This window comes from Sus scrofa, chromosome 6 (assembly GCF_054392235.1).
Source record: "Sus scrofa isolate SSC_HxYL_T2T_F1_AM1 chromosome 6, Sscrofa_HxYL_maternal_Yorkshire_Landrace_v2.0, whole genome shotgun sequence".
Classification (NCBI taxonomy): domain Eukaryota; kingdom Metazoa; phylum Chordata; class Mammalia; order Artiodactyla; family Suidae; genus Sus; species Sus scrofa.
Window position 1 is genome coordinate 25,177,246 of NC_139388.1, and position 12,843 is coordinate 25,190,088.

At 38.0% G+C, this 12,843-nt stretch overlaps 1 protein-coding gene across 2 annotated transcripts in view; it reads right to left on the bottom strand.

Moving 5' to 3' along the window:
- The window catches only part of CDH8 (cadherin 8), a 1,221,794-nt gene that overhangs the window by 868,515 nt on the left and 340,436 nt on the right, over positions 1-12,843 (bottom strand). Inside the window, exon 1 of one of the 2 annotated variants that reach the window (XM_084959949.1) lies at positions 11,638-11,857. The exons of the other annotated variant lie outside the window; for it this stretch is intronic. The gene's annotated coding sequence lies outside the window, so the exon portion shown is untranslated. Of the gene's footprint in view, positions 1-11,637; positions 11,858-12,843 lie in introns of those variants that run through there. 2 annotated transcript variants of the gene reach the window in all.

The following is a 12,843-nucleotide window of genomic DNA, read 5'->3' on the forward strand; positions in this document are numbered from 1 at the left end:
TATGTAGACATGCACAAAATCATGACTTAAAAGCATGATAGCTGACGTATAAGAACAACTCTTCTCAAAATGCAGTCATTGTTGGTCTCATCTCCTCAGGGAACTTGAAGAAACGGGAAAAAGTGTTTCCATACCTGAGAACACCTTAATGATGATAAGTTAATTAAAAACATATTTTATACTAGGATGCATATTGGTATTTTACCAAGGAGAATGGCATCAGATTATCATAATTTTAAGGGAAGATTCAAGAATTTAAAAAATAGATAGCCAGTAGGCATGGAGGAATTATTTAATTCACCTGTACTACTCATAGTAGTTCAGTAAAGAGTCTGTGATGATTCATTCTATGTTTCTCTATAGCTCAAAACTCACCCTAGTGCCAGGCACATTTATAGGAGTGAAAACGTTGTTGGATGGATCCAACTAACTACTGAAGGTAAGACTGACTTCAAATTTTTTTTTTTTTTTTTTTTTTTTGCTTTTTAGGGCCACACCTATGACATATGGAAGTTCTCAGGCTACGAGTCAAATCAGAGCTACAGTGGCCGGCCTACCCCACAGCCAGAGCAATGTGGGATCTGAGCCTTGGCTGTGACCTACACCACAGCTCATGGAAATGCCAGATACCTAACCCACTGAACGAGGCCAGGGAGCGAACCCAAATCCTCATGGATACTAGTTGGATTTGTTTCTGCTGTACCACGGAAACTCCCTGACTTCCGTTTTAATAATACTAAATGACATATTAGAGAAACGGATAGCTTCCCTAAAACTGAGCCACTGAATCTTTTAGAGTCTCATATCTGTATTTCTCATTGCATTACCTGTTCCCTGTTTTTAATTCCTAATTATTTTATCAACAGATATTTCTTGTTTTGCTTTGCTTTGTTTTGTTTTGGCTGTGTCCACATCATGCAAAAGTTCTTGGTCCAGGGATCAAACCTGCACCACAGCAGCAACCTAGGCCACAGCAGTGACAACAGCAGATCCTTAACCAGCTGAGCCACCCAGGAACTCCAACAAATATTTCTTTTTCACTAATTTTTTTTTCAACTTTGTGGAATTATAACTGACCAACAAAACTTTAAGATAAAATTTATAACAGGATGACTTAGACTATTTCTTTCTTTATACTCATGGATCCTAACAATAAGCTACATTGTGTTTATGTGAGTCAGACACCATCCTAGGCATTGAGGACACTGTGAGACAACAATAGGCATAAAACTGCTCCACATAAGTTACAAACAAGTTACTATACAGGAGACAGGAAAATGCAAAGTGCTGCAACACTTCTGGAAGTTTTCGAAGAACATTTCCTAGAGATTTAGTTATTTTTAAGCTAAAATTTGAAGAATTAGGAAGGATTTAGTAGGAAAATGTGGAACTAAGATGAAAGAACAATGTATGTTAACCAACTGCCTTCAGGCCGAGGTTGCATAAAAGAATAAATAGAATGTTTCTTTAAATAGAAGGAGGGCATCATGAGAAATGAAAACTTACTAACTGCTAGGCACAGTGATAAGCATTTCAAAAATCTTTCATTAATTAATTCAACAATCCAGGGAGTTCCCGTCATGGCACAGTAGTTAACGAATCCGACTAGGAACAATGGCGTTACGGGTTCGATCCCTGGCCTTACTCAGTGGGTTAAGGATCCGGCGTTGCCATGAGCTGTGGAATAAGCTGCAGATGCCGCTCGGATCCCGCGTTGCTGTGGCTCTGGCGTAGGCCGGCGGCTACAGCTCCGATTTGACCCCTAGCTTGGGAACCTCCATATGCTGCAGGAGCTGCCCAAGAAATGGCAAAAAGACAAAAAAAAAAAAAAGCGACAAAAAACGTGTTATTCTTTCCTGTTTTTCAATGAAAAGAAACTAAGACTTTGAAGAGTTAACTTATAAAAAAAATCTGAACTCAAGTTATCTGATTCAAAGGCTGTTTTCAAAAACCACGTTTGAAGACGATGCTACTTTGTAAAGTGGCTAAAAATTTTTAAGGGCTTGCTCATTCCTAGATACTACCCTGAGCTAAGCTCACATAAACCATAGCAGGTAGTTACAAAAATAATAATTAAAAATTGAAAAAAGCTTCATGGGGATAATACACTGTTCAAGTTATAGACCATTTAAATGGTGAATTTTGAATATCTGTATACCAGCTTTAAAGTTGATGTTTTTAACCTCTTAGTTGTGAAGAAATATTTGGATCACATCAAAATTGTTAGTAATGGTAAGAGGGGTTAAACTTTATTGTCCTCAATCTACAGAGATGAAATAAGTAACTACGTGTTTAGTTGTGATAATATCCTAATGGGATAGTATCTTCTCTAATTCCTAATACTACTGTGAAGATTAATAACACTTTATTATACATAAAATTGCATCTTAACATGACACACAAAGTTCTTCACAATTTTACCTCAATTTTTTATTTTGTTTACACAGAACCTCTCAAATCTTACTCTTTTCCCTGTTGCAAGCCTCTATTAAGTTACTGAAATTAGCTAAGTTAACTAGCAATTCAAATCTGTTTATTAATATTTGCTACTCTGCTGGTTGATGTGGTTAGCACCAAGCTTTTAAACAAAAGGGCACAAAGTATTAATGAACGCCAATTATGTGCCAGGTTTATTTGTATGCATTCACATACATGCCTGCTCATTAAATTTTCGTAACCCCAAGAAATATATTATTTCTCCTACTATAAAGATAAAAAACTTGACATTTAGAAAGGCAAGGGATTTCCCCATGATTAAACAATTATTGTAAGAGAATAAATTGAGCCCAGGTCAGTTGGATTCCAAGTCCACTACATCTCATTAAACCAGATTGACTGAGTTATTTTTAAAGTAAAGCAAATTTTCAGAACTAGTTTTAAATTAGTTTGAAACTCATCTTAAAACTTGCATACATTCATGATTGCCAAAGCATTTCCATCTTTATGTAAAAAGGATGTAATAATGCATATAAATTATCTTGCACTCAATAGAGCTAGTTCCTCCTTTTTTTTTTTTTTCCTAGCATCTGTGATACGGTTGATGATGGATGTTTGGAAGGTCGGATGACAGATGGCCAACATGTCTAGTTTCAGATTAAGGAATTAAAATTGGAGATTAAAATCAAGTATCTCAAAAGGGAGGGGGTTGGAAATCTTAGGACTCTGATTCTTATCAAGATTCAATTTTTTTAAAAATGTCTTTCCACTTTAATTTACACCTCTTCGGAGTGCATAGAAATACTACTGCACCATTCATCTAAATGAAGAGTGGAAGATGCTTTTCACGATAGTAATGTGATGAGTTCTTGGCCATCGATGTGGTCTCCAAGAGCCATCTGTTCCCAGAGTCAGAGAGCAGTAGAATTTATGAGCTTTTCCCAACAAACTCTGTGTGTGTGGCAAGGAAGGGCAAATCCAGCTGCTGTTTATTTTCATCAAACATCTTGATCTGTTCTTCAAACATTGCAAATTTGATGAAACCTCAAAGAGAGTTTGTCAAACAGTTTTCTTCTGTAATTGGGAAAATGATTTGAATGTTAAGAGAAATTGCATAAGATGGTTCTTATTCATTCGTAGTTACATCAAGTCACCAATGTTGTGGATCTTACCAATGCCCCGGATTCTCAAGGTTTGCCAAAACAAACAAGTAAGAACAAGCACGAACTCCAACACACTAACACAAACACACAAACATATTTTTCCTCTTAATCTGTCCAAAATTATACAGAGGTTTGAATTTTGGGAACATGTGTTTTGTTCCCTTTGATAAATACATACATTTCAAAACTGTTGGAATGAATACCAACATGATTGCTAATAATTATCCTTAATATACATTCAGTATTTTTAAAACTCCTTAAGTGCTCTCTCACACATTATTGCTGTGCGTAATAGAACCAAAATGATGAAGTTGAAAGCTACCTAAAGATCATAGAGTTCAACCGTTTCATTTAAAAAAAAAATCAACTTGAGGTAATTTGCATATAATAAAAATGCATCCAATTTAAGTATAGTATGAGATCTATGAGAGTTGACAAATGTATTCATAGTGTAACCAGCAAAATTGTACTTGAGGACATTTTCATCACTACAAAAGTTTCCTTTGTGCCCTTTCTTTTTTTTTTTTTATTTTTTTTATTTTTTTTTTATTTTTTATTTTTTTTTTATTTTCCCACTGTACAGCAAGGGGGTCAGGTCATCCTTAGATGTATACATTGTTTGTGCCCTTTCCCATTCAATCCCACCCACTCCTGGTCCAAGTGACTACTGATCTTTCTCATCACTTTACAACTGTTTGGTCTTTTCTAAAGTTTCATGTAAATAGCACCTTACAGCATATTTTCTTTTATATTTGACTTATTTTGTTTGGCATTATATTTTGGAGAATTATTCATGTTTTTTACATTAAAAGCTCATTGCCTCTTTATTGGCAAGGAGCATTCTATTGTATGCATATTCCACCCTTTGTTTATTCCTTCATCTGTTGATAGCCTTCTTTTTTTTTTTTTTTCCCCAAGTTTTGGCTAGTATGAATAAAGTTGCTATGAACTTTTCTGTACAGTTTTTTTATATGAACATAGGATATTATTTCTCTTGCAACTATCTCATTGTAAAAGGAGACAAGGATTGAAACCTCTATTATTCAAAGCTCACTTTCATTTCTCCCAGTTTAGTAAGGATCTACATCCAACCTCATTACCAAGAGGGCTAAAATATTATCGAGGGTGGTTCCTCTGCCTGGAACTTTGAGGGAGTCAGTCCATCTCCATGACCCTCAGTTCTCTTAGCTCTTAAGGCTCATCTGAATCTTTGAGGTGACAGGTATACTGCACAAAGAACACTCTATGATGAACAAAACAGACATGGTCACTTAGAACTCAATCGAAGAGTAAGCACTCGGTGTGTGTAAATTTCAAAATGTGAAGTCATTGAATAATTCATACAGAATTCTATAACTCAACTTTTGTCTGAAAGACTGGAGAACGCTATGAAGAAGTAAAAATTCATCAGAAGTTTGAAGAATGTGAAGAGCCAGAAATGTGCAGAATTGCTCTAAGAGCATTAAAAAAGAGAGAAAGAGAGAACAGCATGCATAAAAGTCCTGAAACATTAGAGGGTAGAGGATAGTAATCGAAAGGGGGAAGAGATTAAGATAAAGCTATGAATCAAATTTTCTTTTTTAAAAAACTTATTTCTTAAAAATCCATGGAATTTATTTTGTACATAGTAAAAATGCATTTTTTTTTTTTAAGGGCCATACCTGCAACATATGGAAGTTGCCAGGCTAGGGGTTGAATCGGAGCTGCATGGGCAACCTACACCCCAGCTTGTGGCAATGGCGATCCTTAATCCACTGAGCTGGGCAAGGCCAGGGATCAAACCCACATCCTCACTATGGACACTATGTCAGGTTCTCAGCCCATTGAGCCACGATGAGAACTCCAAAAATGCACAAATCTTGAGCATACAGTTAGAGAAGTATGTGGAATGTATGTTGATAAGTATTTGACAAATGTATACACACATTAATCACACCCCAAACCAGGACATGAAGATACAGAGCATTTCCATCATCTCAGAAAATTCTATCAGGAAATGTTCAAAAAAGGGCAAACACTCTTCTGGTGTCTGTAGATGACTACATTAACTTTGCCTGTTGTTACAACACACAGAAATCACATCCTAAGTATGCTTTTGTGTCTGCAGTCTCTTGCTCAAAGTGATGTTTCCAGATTTATCCACGTATTGTGTTTATCTTCATTGCTGAATTGTACTCCAATAAAAGAAACTACATTAAAAACCTCATTAATCTGGAGTTCCCGTCGTGGCGCAGTGGTTAACGAATCCGATTAGGAACCATGAGGTTGCGGGTTCGGTCCCTGCCCTTGCTCAGTGGGTTAACGATCCGGCGTTGCCGTGAGCTGTGGTGTAGGTTGCAGACGTGGCTCTGATCCCGCGTTGCTGTGGCTCTGGCGTAGGCCGGTGGCTACAGCTCCGATTCAACCCCTAGCCTGGGAACCTCCATATGCCGCGGGAGCGGCCCAAGAAATAGCAACAACAACAACAAAAAGACAAAAAGACAAAAAACAAACAAACAAACAAAAAAAACCTCATTAATCTATTCATTAGAATGTGGGATTTTTCTACTTTCGAACATTCATGTATAAATCTTCTGGGCAGATGTGTTGAATTCTGGGAGTCAGGAAGCTAGGCCATACTATATATAGCAGGGTGTTTAAACTTCGTAAGAAACTGACAAACTCTTTTCCAAGTCATAGTATCACTTTATATTCCCGAAGAAACATATAAGTCCCTATTCATGATGAAATAAATGGTTAACATTTGGCATTTATAATTTTTCCATTTTTTCTCCTATTTTGGAGACCTTTTAGTATAACTTTTCTCCTGTTTTTTGACTTTTTAGCTGTACTTATTTTTCTTAAATTTGCTTGTTTTATTTACAGTTTTTAGTGGTTGCTCCAGGGATTGCAAAATACACCCATAAGTTACCACAGTAAAATGCAAGTTAAACTACATTACTACATGTATTAAATAAGAAACTTACATGGTATTCTTTTTTTAATTTTTTTAGGGCTACGCATGTGGCATATAGAAGTTCCCAGGATAAGGGTCAAATCAGAGCTACAGCTGCTGGCCTACACCACAGCCACAGCAACTCGGGATCAGAGCCATATCTGTGACCTGGTACCATAGCTCACGGCAATGCCAGATCCTTAACCCACTGAGCAAGGCCAGGGATTGAGCCCGCATCCTCATGGCTCCTAGTCAGGTTCCTTAACCGCTGAGCCACAAAGGAAGCTCCTTACATGGTATTCTTTTGAGGGGGCTGCACCTGTGGCATGTGGAATTTCCTGGGCCAGGAACTGAATTTGCCCCACAGCAGCAAGGAGAAAGGCAGCAGTGACAATACCATATCCTTAACCCGCTGTGCCATGAAGGAACGCCCTTACATGGTATTCTTATATTTATTTTCTCTCATTTCTTATGCTATTATCACTCATATGTATTTCTTTTACATGTGCATTTATTTCTGTATCAAAGCAGTAATTTTCTTTCTTTTTTTTTCTTTTTTTTTTTTTTTTTTTGTCTTTTTGCCTTTTCTAAGGCCGCTCCTGTGGCATATGGAGGTTCCCAAGCCAGGAGTCTAATCGGAGCTGTAGCCACCAGCCTATGCCACAGCCACAGCAATGCAGGATCTGAGCCGCGTCTGCGACCTACGTGACAGCTCAGGGCAACGCCTGATTGTTAACCCACTGAGCAAGGCCAGGGATCGAACCCGCAACCTCATGGTTCCTAGTCGGATTCGTTAACCACTGCGCCATGACAGGAACTCCCCCAAGCAGTAATTTTCTTTAAACTAAGAAAAGGAAAAGAGAAATAATCTTCTGTATTTTTCCACATATTTAAAATGTTCAGTGTACTTCATTCCTTCCTATATAAATTGAGATTATATCTGGTATCAGTTCCCTTTCATGTAAAAAACTTGCATTTCTTGTTGCAAAGGTCTATGAATGGTTCGACCCTCTCTGGAATTTTTTTTTTTTTTTTTTTTTTTTTTTTTGTCTTTTTGGTCTTTTTGTTGTTGTTGTTGCTATTTCTTGGGCCGCTCCCGCGGCATATGGAGGTTCCCAGGCTAGGGGTTGAATCGGAGCTGTAGCCACCGGCCTACGCCAGAGCCACAGCAACGCGGGATCCGAGCCGCGTCTGCAACCTACACCACAGCTCACGGAACCCACTGAGCAAGGGCAGGGACCGAACCCGCAACCTCATGGTTCCTAGTCGGATTCGTTAACCACTGCACCACGACGGGAACTCCCCTCTCTGGAATTTATTCCATTAAGAGTTCTTTGAATCCACTCTTCTTAGATGCCTTTGTAGAAATGTATAATTTTTTATTTATCTTTTTTCCCTCCTAGATGATATCAAGGGAGTGTTAGTCTTCCGTGACTCTCCCCAAACTAACTAAAAAGCTAACTCTCCTCAAGGGGTAAGGTTTTTAAGGATCTTGTATGTGCTCGTGTTAAGTGCACTATAGGGTTAGCTAGAGTGGGGAAAAGGAAAAAAATGATACAAATAAGTTTTCAAAGTAGAGTGAACAGTTTTTGTTAATGGCTTGAAAAGGAGTGAATAAAGAAGCTAAATAAGAGTGTCCTGTACATGGCTTGAAGGATACTGAGACATGACAGTGATGTTATCCCATGTGAAAGCACTGAAAGTGGTGCGTTGTCCTTAGAAGGCCCTGTTAGAAGATGAGTTAAATATGAATTGACCCTCCACATCTGTGACCTACACCAACAGCTCGCAGCAACACAGGATCCTTAACCCACTGAGTGAGGCCAGGGCTCAAACCCACATCCTCACAGAGACAAAGTCAGGTCCTTAACCTGCTGAGCCACAAAAAGAACTCCTGCACATTAAAATTTGAGAAACACTCTTCTAATTGGTTAAAATAGAAAAACAATTAATTCATTTACTCAGGGTTTTTCTTATTTTACAGAACGATTCTGACCTTTCCCTCAGAATAGCAATTCAGAAATTAATGCCTAAGTGTATATAGGTTAATGGGAACTGACTCTCAGTAATCATATCAATTGGAAATAAATTTCATTTTTGTTTGTTACCGGCTACTTAAAGTCAGGTTTTCAGGTGAAGGTATCTCAGTCTGATCACTCTCTCATTTTAATGAAAATAAATACCAGCTGACTATTTCTGAATCCATACCTTCATTAATTATTTGTTTTTTTCTTCCTATGTGGCTATGTTTGATTCTTGTTTTGTATTCTGTGTTGAGTCTAGGGTCTATTATAAACACAAATAGATACACACCACATGGGATTAAATCTACCTAAGAGCCCATCATTTAATCAAAATGATGAAGCCACTGCTTTTTCTATATTTCTACACAAATTTCTGGAAAACAAGAATTCTCCTGGCTTATTCCAAAGCAAATTGCCAGCAGGAATTTTTTGCTATTCGCTTGGGTGTTAACAGGATGCTTCTGTAATTCATGTGAAAATGAGCTGTGCCTTAATGTATGTTCTCGTCAATGACTTTTGGTAGATTCCTGACCGTTTGGCCTGGCTTTTAACAAAACACAAGACGTTATTTGTTTGTCTCGTAGAACACCTTACTTTTGGCCTTCCTTTTTCCAGAAAGACTCCATTATTCCCGAGAGGACCCCAGCTGTAGCTTTGATTGAGGCATTCATTCTACAGCTGGGGCAAGCTTTCTCCAAAATGCAGCTGAAATAGGCATTTCAAAGGCCTACATTGTTATACAAATGCTTCTATTCTGCATGTTAGAGGCAGACACCCAGTCAAGTGCCCAGACGCACTGGGCTGTCAGAATGGAAGAGGCATGAATTTCTCAAGACTATCATCATTTTTTTGGTTCATCTTTCATCTGGGAACACTCAGTAAAAACACACGGAACAACCTCATCATTGGATGTTATGGCTAAATTGTCAGATTGAAGGTATTATTCACGTTTCTTTGACTCACACCAGGATTATATTGAAAGATAAACAAGGAATTACCTTGGGGAGACGGTGACTGAACCAGACAGAAGAAAAGCAATCACAATTACAAGTGTTGGTTTGCCTAGGAAAACTATGACTGTTACAGAGAACAAAAACTTCAGGTTATCACAACCTGTTCTCTTTAAATATCCAAAACCATATAACCATTTTCATATGCAGATCTTATGCTTACCAAGCAACTCTTATAATTTTGCTTCTCACGTATTTTTACTATGAGGAAAGAATTACATGATTGCCAAATATGCCACATGCTAAGAGAATGTCTTATGCTTCATTATAAAGGATCGGGAGGGTGCTCAATAATGACTCCTTTTTTTTTTTTTCTTAAGTTTCTTAAATTCTTTTTTAAATTTAAGTATAGTTGACCTACAAAATTATATTAGCTTCAGATGTACAAAACGTAATTCAATAGTTTTTTTAGATCACACGCCCTATGAAATTTCAATAACTATCTCTTGAACACAAACTGAATGAAGTCACTTGCGTTCCGGTTTGTAGAGGTCAAACTCTAGTGACATTTTTGAAAGTGAAATCACCTCCTCAGAGGTAGGCAGTTTTAGAGCAAGGAGAAGATTTTTAGCTACAAGATCTAAGGCCAGTAATTTGACCTCTGAAACATGGTCATCTAACATGCACTCTTCGCCTAAATCCATATTATAATACCATAAAATAATCTACCAAAGTCAGATTTCATACTGTCGAATGTAGTACAAATCACATCTTCCTTAGCCAAGAGGTTTTGAATAAATTGAGCCTATGTGAATTATGCTTAACTCTTACAGAAACAAAATTATTGATATCCTCAAATGCCACTGACCAGTGTATTTATCACTTCTATATGCTAGCTGTATCTTGTCCTAGCTGTCATAATTTATGTTAGCTTAGAAGACTTCTTTTCTGTCTTATCTCCCTAATCAGCACAGGATTGACAGGACTTTATTGCTTCTCAAATCACAGTGCTAAACTTCTGTAAGCATTATATTTTGCTTACTGATTGTTCCCATGGTGATTCCCTGAATAAAAGAATAATGTCCTTGATCAAAGGATCCCAGTTTTCATTTTAGGAGGTCAGGTTAATGGTGTTGTCCTCTACATTTGAAGCCATTTCATTTTAGATACACAGCTTGACTTCCAGCCATGAAACTTGAAAGTGAAAAGAATTTTTTGGTTACATTTGATCATTCCTACCTGAATAGAATATGCCTCTTTCCTTCTTATTAAGGAGTCTGACATCATGCTTTTTGGATAGTTATACAATCTTCTCTTTTTCTGGTCAAACTTGTTTTACTGAAGGACTCTGACACAGCAAAGAACAGATTTTCAGCTTCCAGGTGTCATTCCAAGAAGCAGTAAAATATAAGAGATGAAAAGCTGGGCTGGGAATCAGGGGATCTTTAAACCCCCAGGGTGAGCAAAAACGTACATGTCACCTGCTCCAATAGTTCATGATGCGGGTATTGTCCTCAGTGTCATCACCATCAAAAAATTATCTACGGAGTTCCTGTCATGGCACAGTGGTTAATGAATCCGACTAGGAACCATGAGGTTGTGGGTTCGATCCCTGGCCTTGCTCAGTGGGTTAAGGATCCGGCATTGCCGTGATCTGTGGCGTAGGTTGCAGATGAGGCTCGGATCCTGCGTTGCTGTGGCTCTGGCGTGGGCTGGTGGCTACAGCTCTGATTCGACCCCTAGCCTGGGAACCTCTATATGCTTCGGGAGCAGCCCTAGAAAAAGCAAAAAGCCAAAAAAAAAAAAAATTACCTACCTTTTGGGTTTTTAAAAATTATATTAAGCAATTCAAACTAGTGAAAAGTTGAAACAAATGAAAAAGAAAAGAGAAGAAAAGTAAAGAAAAAAGGGAAGGAAACAAGCAAGCAAGCAAGCAAGCGGGAAGGGAGAGAAAGAGAGAGGAAAAAGAGAAAAGAAGAGGAAGGACAGAGGGAAATAGCTGCTTTTATTTCCCATTGCCCAAACTAACCATTTAACCGTAGATATTGAAATATTACAGCAATGAAGAATTCAGTGACTAAACATCCTGATCTATGTTTTGGGCTCTGATTATTTCTGGAAAGGCCTACCTTCGGCATTTCGCAGCTCCCAGGATTGTAGCATGTCTACTTTTGATTTCTTCTGATATATCAAGAAGACATGGAGTTCCTGTTGTGTCTCAGCAGTAATGAACTTGACTAGTATCCATGAGGATGTGGATTTGATCCCTGGCCCTGCTCAGTGGGTTAAGGATCCAGCGTTGCCGTAAGCTATGGTGTAGGCCAGCAGTTGCAGCTCCAATTCAACCCCTAGCCTAGGAAATTCCATGTGCCTGAGGTGCGGCCCAAAAAGAGAGTGAGAGAAAAAAAGAAAAAGAGAAAAAGAAGACACTACACCCCTTCTGAGTCTACTTTTCTCCCAAGAGAATTAAGATAGCATTTTTTAAAAACTTTCTAGAGTGCTCGTTTGGATTTTTGTTGTCCTTCCAAATCCTGGAATTACTGCCTTCTAAGAAAAAATGAGCAAGAAAGCAAATAGATGAAAAATGCTGTTTGCGTCTGGAGATAAAAGCCAGCGACTGACAGCAAGAGTAAATTTTGAGTGTGTGTATATGTGTTGCATGTGGTAATAAACTTTATTTTTCAGAGCAGTTTTACTTGGCCAGCAAAATTAAGCAGAAGATACAGGGATTTCCTATATATCCCCTACCCTCGCTTGTGTTTAGATTCCCCCAATATCAATATCCCCCAACAGAGTAATAGATATGTTACAGTTGATGAACCTACATTGACACATCATTAGCCACCCAAAGTCCATAGTTTGCATTAGGGCTCACTCCTGGTGTTATACATTCTATGGGTTTGGACAACTGTATAATGACATATATCCATCACTGCAATATCAAACAGTATTTTCACTGCCCTAAAAAATCCTCTATGCTCCATTTATACATCCCTCCATCCCCCTCCCTCTAAATCCTGACAAACACTGATCTTTTTTACTGTTTCCAGAGGTTTGCCTTTCCCAGAATGTGATGGAGTTGGAATTATACAGTATGTAGACTTTATAGATTGGTTTATTTCACTTATTGGTATTCGTTTAAATGTTCTCCTTGTCTTCTCATGACTTTATAAAACAAAGAACGTCACTCACCATCTGGTTCTACAAAGATTAAGTCATTAGCCATTGCAATCACTGCCCTAAGGCATAACCTGACAGGAATTCAGGGAAAAAAGAACAGGATAAGGCACCCTGTATTTTGGAGAAAAAAAAAAAAAAAAAGGCAATATTGCCCT